Raw genomic sequence first — 11,478 nt, forward strand, 5'->3', positions numbered from 1 at the left:
GAAGTAGATTGGTGCTGCCAGGAGCAGACATGTCTCATTGTCATGAAAAACCCTAAGTTATTAAGACATTTAAAATGCAATATTCTGTAGTCTTTGGAAGATATGAAGTATGCCTATCTAACTGAAATATATCTCTATATATCTAGAAAATCTAACTAACATGACTACAAGCTTAACTATTATCAATGATTATTCATTAGCAACCTATATTTCCTAATTATACATTACATTTTTAAATGAACTACATAATCACAATACCTTAATCATTATTAGAAATACATATACATATAACAAAATTGTATCACTAAGCAACATCCACATCAATGCAAATTATTCATATCTATATCAGATCCCCCTTTAACTGTAAAGAACATTTATAAACAATATTTGGGAATATGGACGTAGTTATTCTCTCCAAACTGCTTCCTGCTGAATGGGGACGCTTGTTAATCAGATCTTCATGGTGTAACCTGTGTGCCAGGTTCATCTCAGTCATCAGTTGGGTGCTGAAGTAATTTTTCTGAAGGTGTTCACAGCAACCTTTCAGGAGGGCGTGGGTCTTCATACCATATTGGGATAGAAGCAATCCACGGTCTCATTTTCTGTAAAATAAAAGAAGAATCTCTTTTCCAAAGTATCATATCCTTAGATCCAAATTCTAAAGTCAAGGTATTTTCAAGATACTTTTCTTGGATTAGTTCAGCAGCATTGACATAACAAATATTTTATAGAAGCTGTTGCTCCTTCAACATTCAAACAATTCAAAAGAGAGCATAATTGTCATACAGTATCAAGATTCTCTGTGTATTTTCCATCTTATACAACTTTATTTTAACCTCCTATTTCATTTATTTTATACTTCATTTTTTGAGACAGTGGCTGTAAGCAGATTAACACTTGTTCCTGGGCCTGTGATGCATCCAACTATCCCCAACCTATTTCTAGTAATTAGAATGAGCCTTTAATAGTATCCAAATATACTCAGGTGTGCTGAACTATGACCAAGTGACCCTAGTCAATGTCACATGGAGACAGAGGAGAGCATCAGTATGTGCCATGTCCTAGTTTCTGGCCTGCTGATCATGAACATTATCAAGTAACTGCTGTTTTAAACTACCTATCTTGCAATGGTTTTCTAGTTGATAGTAAATAACTAAAATGACATCAGCTGTCTACATTCATTCATGATACTGAAGTTCATTTTCTGTCATTTAATATCCTTATTTGTCATCATGTAGTATCCAGTACCTTGCAAGGCTATTCTTGACCTTCTCCATATTGTTCACACCCAAATTGTGGCTCTCACTTCCCTAATAAATGCTACAACTTGCCTGGCCAAATGGGAAAATGTCTAAATATACGGAATTAATTTCTCAATGACAAAATATCGAATCTTCTTCTCCATTTTTTTCCCGCATGCCTAGTCAGCTCGTATATGGTGATTCTGTTGAACTTGTCCATATTTGGTTTCATGGTCTAAGTTAATGAAGACTACTGACCAGGTCTCTTCCTCAAGAGGCCACCAGATCTCATTACAGATAGTTGTGAACCATTATGTGATTGCTGGAAATTGAACTCATGATCTTTGGAAGAGCAAGCAGTGCTCTTAATGGCTGAGCCTTCTTATTAAAACCTAGATAAGTCTTCACAGATTTTTCTCTTTCTTTTTCCTCTTTTGTTTCTTGTTGGGAAAACTCTATACCAATCACCAAAGCATTTCTACTTTTGTTCTAATATTAAACTGAGTTCTCTAGTCCTGAGAATGTTTTCTTTCCTTATCTTTACCTTCCTACTTCATCTGTGCCCACAAATGGCTCTATTCTTAGTCGTTTTTCAATTTCATAGTCACAATCTTTTAAAATGATTGCTTTCCTTGAGTTCTGAAGACACTGTATTTGAATCATCTTACACATCACTGAATAATGACCTTCCTGAAACATGTTATATCACCAAGTTCTCTGTTGCATGAACTCCCAGTGGCTCCCCATTATCTTCTCAAGACCCTAATTCTTCATGGAAATTTTAACTCTCCATACACACAGCTTCTCTTTGTATTTTGGGTTTTACTTTGAAGGGCTTTATTCAATTGGACGTGCCAGACACCACCACTTCTTGTAAGATGCTTATCTTGAAAGACTTTACTTCTGAATCTGATCCATGCTTCCATGCTCTACTGAGATCCAATTCTCCAACTCAGACCAACTCTCCAACAATGACTGACACACTGTGAACTTGTCCTTCTCTCCAATAAAATTTGTGTTGAGGATTATTTTTTTCTGTTTTATTAAATGTTTTGACTTTACTATCTCACTTCCTAACTTATTCCAGAAAATTGTTAAGGGCTATAGGATAAAAGGCATTGAGATGCACAAAAAGTAGTCATTAATCTCAGGAAGCAGAGATGAATGGATCTCTGTGAGTTCAATGCCAGTCTGATATATCTCTTGATATCCATGTCAGCCAAGGTTCCACAGTGAGACCCATCTCCAATAAATAATTAAAACACAATAATATAGCAAATCTCTAGTAGGAAGAACAACTGAATGGGAATTTGGGAGAAGCTCGGAAAAGACTTCTAGAGTATATTAAAGGATATTGAAGTTGAGTCTTTCAAATGGGATTAAGTGGTGAAGATAAGGGAAGTAAGGAACTAGAGAGAGGAAATCATGATGCCAGGATGAAGGAACATGGCAACGTCTGTCACTGAAGCATGAGATGCTTGAATAAGCAAAGAAAGAGATATGGAAGAAGCAGGTGAGCAGAGGCTCAGGCAATCTGATTTCATACAAAGCTTCATTGGTCCCAGAAGAAACTGCATAGAGAAATGACTTTCACCGGTGTGTTGATGGGAAACAAAATGCTCAGACTGAGGTATCTGAGAGAAAATAGCTCTGTTAGTCCTACATTCATATAACTTCTAGAAGTTATACTCAGAGTCCTGCTCAGGGAAGATATTTAACAACGTTTCCGATTTTTGAATAAAGGGATTTAGAATTATTATATTAAAAACAACCAGTTCACCAAATTTGTTAATATCATTATTATTCTTCAGCTGAAAACCCACTCATTCTTCTAGAGCTGCTGACAGAGATACTTCCCAGGACTGTGTTTGCTGACTTCATGTTAGCAACTGTTCCTTGCTGTGGTCTTCGCTGAGTGGCTGGTGTTTTTCTGCTTCCTTCTCATCCATTTTATTCCGGCTCATAAGTGGTGTTGAAAGGACACACACCATGGCTGAATGTGTGAGTTGGGAAAGAGTTTTCCAGATCGGAAAAGTTTAGCCTTAGCAGAAGTGTGGACGGAACACCTTTCAACAGCTCAGAGGAGAATGAGGCGAACATTCCTGCATTGCACTAGAGGTGGAAGGTCCAGAGGGGCTATCATGGCCTCCAAGAGCTTGGGAATCCACAGTCTGGCCTGACACTGGCAGTCAGCACCAATAAAGTCTCAAGGACAGCTAAGCAAAAGGCTCATGTCTCAGACGCCCTTGATTTCTGTCGTTCCTACTAACATTTGCCTGTTTTACTTCTTGGCTATGTCTGGATGGAAACTGTTTCTGTGGTGGTTCAGAATCCAGATGAAATCTGAGAAGTAAACGTTTTACGTTATCTTCTCTAGCAAAATCACCATTGCCCTTCCCTACACCGTAGCTTCCTTTGGATTATAAAATCTATGCCAATGAGATGAAGAATGGGATAGGAAAAAGGAACTTGTTTAAGACATAAGTAATGTTGATGGCTAAAAAAATGACTTTATCTGCTCTTTTGGCTATTGGCGGAAAGCGGGGAGTAGAAAAATACCCAGGTTTATTTGGTGATAAACTGTTTGAAGCAAGACTATCTTGAGTGACCAGCTGTGCCCAGATAGGGCTCTCAGGAGAAGCATAACAAAATTCCCACCTGGGTTTTCAATTCCCTGTCGATGACAGTTCTAATGTTTCACAAGGGAAAGTGATACATGTGCCGCTGTTTATAACATGAAGGGTATTATAAATTAAGAAGAGTGTTAGGGGTACACTACTTAGAACTCTATTTCTTGGGCATTGCCCTTTGAAAAAATTACTGATGTTCTCTAAGTTCTTTTATGCCAAAGAAAAGCACAAAATAAACTTTCAGGAACACTGTGATGCCCCATTACAGATACATCACGAGAACTTCTTCTCCCATTTCTGTGTCTTTGATAGCAAGAAGTAGTTGTCATTATTATTCATAAACTCATTTCTCACATCACTAAATAGCATCAGCATGTACTAAAAGTGCATATGAAGTTCTTTTATTAGAGAAAGCTCCACATTCTTTGCATAATTAATTTATCATTGTAGGAAGGATCAAACAAACATGACTCTCCCAACAACCTCCATCAGTTCTTTAAGAAGAAGAAAAAAAAACTTTTGCCAACTAAGTCTATGAATAATTTATAACCATTTTGATTCCAACCCATTTATTTACTTAACAAATATTTATGAAGCACATATCAATAGAGTGTATGTTAGTGGCAGGCACTATTTATAACAGCAAGGACAATGTTATTAATATATCCAAGCCTGTGCCTGCAGGGAGCTTCCATTCTGGTCCCATGATAAGGGCCACTGAAAACAGTGGAGCAGGGCAAAGGTAGAGAAAATATGACTGGTATAAGTACCTGGTGAACTGCAATGGGGCTGGAGTTACAGCCACCTTACTATCTGCAAAATATGATGATCAGAAATGGGTGAGAAAAAATACTCCGCTGCCACTATTTTTGTTTCCCAGTTTCTCCACATACCAACAGCTAGCACCAAGGGGCCATTAGGGGATGGGAAACCTCAGAATGGCTGTGAGTCATGGGGGATAAAGTTCCAAGTGTCTATATTTGTCCGCGGTGGAATAAACTGTCCTTTTCTAACATAAGCCTCACCACTTCCCATTACCCAAATTCCACAGCACATATTTCTTCTGGGAAAATGGAATGGAAACCATTTTATCCATGGAAAGTCGGTGTGAACTGTTTCACTTGGACTTAGAGCTGACCCAAAGCTTGAAGAGTACAAATAACGGGCTCAATGACAGGCTAAGAATTGACAAGAACTCGCTATGCTGGCAATAACAAGAAGATAAACAACCTGTGAATATAGGGAGGGGATTTGTACACAATCCAACATTTAGACTTTAAAAATCAACAAGCATGGGTTTGAAAGACACGTTTGATCAATACAGAGTCATCTGTTATTAATCCCCAGGCAGATTCCCAATTGCCTAAGAGCTCAAAATATCATTATTTCATGATTATACTTTGCTTTTATGTCAATTATAAAATTATAAGGTTATTTTTGAGAAGATACTAAGTTAGTGTTAAGTTGTTGCCTTCTTGGTGGCAAAGACCAGTTTTTACCTCCCTTTGTATCCTAGCCCTCTTTTGTAACACACAATCAATAGATCTGTTCAACTCACTGCATGAAGCATAATATTTCATTGTAATAACCAAGTATTTTTGTACACATACAATTAAAAAATGTTTCCTTGTAGGCTGCAGTGCTGTAGAAAACATTACAAAACACTTTCACATTTGGGCATGCACTGAGTGTGTCCATTGGACTATGACCAAGAGAGACGGAATGGTTTTTAGGCCAACAGCCCACAAGGAAGTTGTTCTGCAAAAGAGAACATTTCTATCTTGGAGAAAAGAAGCTTGGGGAAAATGATAGCCCATTAGAAATACATGAGAAGCTTTCATAAAAACACAATTAGATATATTCTATGTAGCTCTGGGAAGAAGAAGCACGTCAGGAAATAAAGAAAGATTTTAACTGGCCAAAAGAATCTGAAGTGAACTGTTCTGCCTCCAAAATTAAGATTCTCTTCACCAGAAGTGGTCAAGTCAAATCCGGATCATTGTCCTTGTAAAAACCCTGTCATAGGTGGAAAGTTCTCATGGGAAATTGGGGTTCTAATGTTCTACCCAACCTTGATCAGCTGATTCTGCTGCTGTGTAAGCAACAACCACTGGGAACAATTTTATTTTAAGGAGAAGAATCACTTCTCAGACCATTATTTTTGGATTTTTCCCATCTGAAAATCAAGCTGTTCTCTTGAGCTAACAATAACATTCCACTGAGTGATGTTCATACTTGGATTGTAATGCTGATTTTAGGCAATGTTATGGTGAGCTGTCAGCATTTCTAGGTGGTATAAGAGGCTACTATGCCATCCTGCTCAAGTTTCCCTAGCCATTTCCTGTCACACTGCTATCCAAGCGTGCCAAATGAGTCAGGGTTCTGTGAGTTCAACTCCTGTCCACAGATAAGCTTCTTTGTCACAGATCATAACCTCTAGCAGAGAAAATAATGTTCTTTTGGCGTCTGTCAGTGTCTTACTATTCAAGCATAGATTATCCTCATATTTCTTCAACAAAAATTCATTTGCTAATATTTATTGAGCTTAAGTCTAAGCATATAATGCCAAATAAGATATCCAACCCTCCATGAGCTGCCAGCTTAGTAGAAAAACAAGTTTAGGTGCAAATCATTACAACAACCTGTGACATCCACTTAACATAATTTGTTCAAGATACTAAAGTAGCTAACAGAATAAAGCTGCTCATTCTGAGTAGATTCCAAATGATACCACACAGTATGCCTTAAAATGAATCTTGAGGAATAAGAATGGCATATTATATTTGGGTACTAAAGGTCAATTTGCAACGATGAAAGAAATATTGTCCTGGAGGGGTATTGTCACAGAGGTTTCAGTAAACAGGGATTTGACAGCTAAATTCACAGAATTCATTGTGAGTTGCCAGGGCCTGTGTTATACTGAGGAAGTGAGGTTGGTCTGCAATAATCCTCTGCTTTGGAGCAGTTCTTGGTAGAGAGACACCACTACAGCCGTCCTATGTTCTAACCTCTACTTCCTGCCTTGGTGACATTTTATGTTCCAGTGTTCTTCACCTATAACTTCAAGAAAGTTTTGAGAGACTCCATCTGGAAAACTCATGCAACACTGTTGTAATTGCCTTCCCAGATGAACCTTTCTCCCCAGGACTGTCTTCCTTTAGATGAAAAGAAATACCTGTTAAGGTAAATTAAAATACTGACCAGGCTTGAACCCTTGTGTAGCTAGTAAGGCCTTATAAGAAATCTTAATGTTGTTTATGTTGAAAACATAAGTAAATTTTAACTTGAGTTATATGATGTCAGGACCTATATTAAAGAAAAACAAAGCATATACTCAACCAATTTGTAGCAGTCGACTGATTTTTTATTGATTTTATTGAGTGATACTTTTTTCTCTGTTGCCTTCCCTTCCTCTCCCCTCCCCTTCAATCCTCTCCCATGGTCCCCATGCTCCCATTTTATGCAGGAGATCTTGTCTTTTTCTATTTCCCATATAGATTAGATCCATGTATGACTCTCTTAGGGTCTTCATTCTTGTCTAGGTTCTCTGGGATTGTGATTTATAGGCTGGTTTTCTTTGCTTTATGTTTAAAAACCACTTATGAGTGAGTACATGTGATAATTGTCTTTCTGGTTCTGGGTTACCTCACTCAATATAATGTTTTCTAGCTCTATTTATTTGCCTGAAAATTTCAAGATGTCATTATTTTTTCTGCTGTGTAGTACTCCATTGTGTAAATGTACCACATTTTCTTTATCGATTTTTCAGTCGAGGGGCATTGTTTCCAGGTTCTGTCTATGAAAAACAGTTCTGCTATGAACATAGTTGAACACATGTCCTTGTGGTATGATTGAACATCCTTTGGATATATACCCAAAAATGGTATTTCTGGGTCTTGAGGAAGGTTGTTTCCTAATTTTCTGAGAAACCATCATACTGTTATCCAAAGACCTAAAAATAACTCTCAACAGAAGAATCTAAAATGGCCGAGAGACACTTGAGGAAATGCTCAATATTTTTATTCATCAGAGAAATGAAAATCAAAACAACTCTGAGATTCCATCTCACACCTGTTAGAATGGCCAAGATCAAAAACACTGATGACAACTTATGCTGGAGAGGATGTGGGGTAAAGGGAACACTCCTGAAGAGCTGGTGGGAGTCAACTGGGTTATAATTATAGAACTAGAAACTTCCAAGAGAGGGAGATCTAGTGACTCAAACTGCGTAATCGCTCAAATGTTTTCTTGCTTGGCTTCCACATCTTATAAAAATCTTCTCCCACTAACCTTCAAAGAAGTTCAACTTCTAATTTGGAGTTTCTAAATATAAAAGTAGCTGATTACTCAAAAAATCTTTTTAAAAGTTGTAACATGGCTCTGTTTACTTTTTACATGCCAAAAGAAAGACATAAAATGTAAATGAGGCAAGAAAACAAATGTTCGTACCAGAGCTGAGACTGGATGAGTGCTTAAAAACTGCCGAGCAGATAGTGAGAGCATCATTCGTTTTATTGTTCTCGTTGAGTTATACATTTTTTCTTTGCTTCCCTCCCTTCCTCCCCTCTCCTCATCTCCTCTTCCCCATAACCCCCACATTCCCAAGATCCCAGGAGATCTTGTCATATATATATATATATATATATATATATATATATATATGACATATATATGACATATATATCCATGCATGTCTCTTTTAGGGTCTTCTTTGTTGTCTATGTTTCCTGGGGTTGTGGACTGTAGGCTGGTTTTTCTTTGCTTTATGTCTAAAAATCACTTATGAGTGAGTACATATTATATTTGTCTTTCTGGATCTGGGTTAATCTGGGTTCTTACTCAGTAGGGCTTTTTCTAGATCCATCCATTGAGAGCATCATGGTTTTTTTTTTCAAAAGATATCACATTTTAATATGAAAGTGACATGTAAATTTGATAACTAGAGAACTAAGTATGTTTATTCTTTGTCTATATTGATCCTATCAAAATAATATCCTTAAATTCTATGATAGCTCTTAATTGTAGGATGAAAACCTTGATTTTAAGAATTCCAATTGATAATTTTAGATTTCTTTATCAATCCTCTATGAGATTGTGAAAAGAAATAAACAAATCTCTCAGAGAAGAAAGAAGGAAGAACGTGTTAATGTTACTAAAATTAATATATATATATATATATGTATATATATTTGATTTCTAAAATATGTTTATTGTAGTTTGTCAAATAAAATGAATATTTCTTACATATTTCTCTCCTATTCAGTATGTTCTTTCTTCTCTTTAGTCACCACGAGTCTTTTACTTTTCCTAGTGACCTTATAAAATGACCATTTTAATTTAGGTAAAATAAAAGTAGTTAGCCCAGGTGCACGAGTCAGGACAAGGTCAGTGCTGACCTAGGTGAACAGAGGTGAATGCAGAGACCCATGGCTGCCGAGAATAGGAATAAATGGTTGAGTGCCTGCCTAAACATGGTTGTACACCCCCTTAGAGACTCAGGGCATAGCATGGAAGTGGACAGGGAAAGAATGCAGGCACCAGAAGATGAGGGAAAGGTAGTGAAACACTCTCATTTCTTTTCTTTTCTTTTCTTTTTTTTTTTTTTTTTTTTTTTTTTTGGTTTTTCGAGACAGAGTTTCTCTGTAGCTTTGGAGCCTGTCCTGGAACTAGCTCTTGTAGACCAGGCTGGCCTCGAACTCACAGAGATCCATCTGCCTCTGCCTCCTGAGTGCTGGGATTAAAGGCGTGCGCCACCACCGCCCGGCTTAACACTCTCATTTCTAAGCATGACACAATCATTGTCATTTTGAACTAATGGCAGATGCAATTAACTGCACTGGGCCTGGGCCAGTCTGGCTTTGTCAGCAATTAGTTGTGAATAGAGGAGGAAATTTACTGGGCTCTTCGTGCTAAACTCTCAGCTACTGAACGATTCTGGAAGAGAAGGATTCATTGTCTACGGTTTTGAACCTACTTATGGTTTCACCAGACGCCAATGAAGAGCTTAAACCCCATGGTCATGCAGCCTACCTTGGTTAAACTCAAGGAGTTACAGAACAAAACAAGAAGACATAAAGAGAAAAGGGATTTTTTTTTTTTTAGGGACGAGAAGGAGAAGGCAGGGGGTAAAAGGTGAGAGCAATCAGAATGCATCTCATACATGTTTGGAAATGTCAAAGAACAAGTTCAATTAGTAATAATAATAAAAGCTATAAATAGAGCTTCACAGGTCCCTCCTTAAATATATAATTTTGTAGTGTCTAGAGAAACGGTTGGCTAGCACTAATCAGACAGAAAATTTTTGTACTATTACAAGGAAAGACAAAGTCATGCCTAATGAATTTTAAGGACATGAACTTAATAACACACATGGTTCATCTTTGAAACCATGCCATCTCCTATTCCCTGGGGTGCCTTCATTCCAGCATCACCACATAAGCTGACCTAGTCTAGAAGTGCACAAAGAGCAGGGATACAAATGGACCAGAAGGGAGGTTGTCACCCCCTTGATACCATGTCCTGTCTTTGATTTGTTAGAAAAATCTAAATCTATGTCCAAATATTTGTATTAATGTTGAGAAAAAATAGAACGGCATATTCTATTTATTCTGTCATTTGCTTGCAATAAAATAATGAAATACATTTCAGTGAAAAGAAAATGTTTTTCTGGTGCCGTCTTCTCTCCCAGTGACAGTGAAGTTCAAGCTAATTCTCTAACAAAAGTCAGAAGCAGCAGCGGCAGCAAAAAAATATTAGTTGTTTCTCTGGGTCCGAATGAAAGAGCTCAGCATGTTTACTTATACTGGATAAAATATACCTAAACATAACCTTTGCTAATAAGGAGCTTAAGCCTGTATTTAAAGATCTCAGCGACTGCAAAGATATCCCAGGAGCTGAAGCAGGGAGACTTTTAAAATTTAATTATTTTTAAATGATTCTCACCAGATGCTTTACACTTCTATTTGGTGCCTGGTGTCTCCGCACTCCATATGAAAGCAGGTTAGCTGAGCTCTCCACTCTCCGTGGGTTAGCTGCAAAACCCACCTTCTAATTAACGGTAAGAAGTGACATTTGTGCCCTATAGTCTGGGACACTGATGCTCACGAGGTTGACTAATGTGCACCTCGAGCATTAGGTACTCATCTCTCATTAAGTCAACTGTCCCTCTCTTAGCAAGTTTACATTCTAGTGAAACAGTTTCCTTGACGTTAAAAGAAAGGTATATTTATCCCACTGGCAAATGAATGGGAAAAGGATCTGAAACTGGTTATGTCTGCTACCCACACATCGTTCTTAATGGGAGAAAGTTCTCATTTGGGGAGAGATGCTGAGAAAGGAAAATGAAGGAGGAGGAAGGGCAGAAGCTAGGCTGTGCAAAGCTGCGAAGTCTGCCCTGGGGAAGCATGAAGTACCACGTGGAGACCAGGCTAGTCCTTTCTAGACCCAGTCTTGCCATATTGAGTCTACAGCAGGAACTGTGGCTTGAACGGTAGCCCTCGGATCTCATGATACAAAGAACTTCATGATACAGAGAATCCATTCCTTTTAAAAACATATTGGCTACCAACCCCAGGTGAAGCCAATCACAGCAGGAATTTCAGTAGATT

This window comes from Arvicola amphibius, chromosome 4 (genome assembly GCF_903992535.2).
Source record: "Arvicola amphibius chromosome 4, mArvAmp1.2, whole genome shotgun sequence".
Taxonomy (NCBI): domain Eukaryota; kingdom Metazoa; phylum Chordata; class Mammalia; order Rodentia; family Cricetidae; genus Arvicola; species Arvicola amphibius.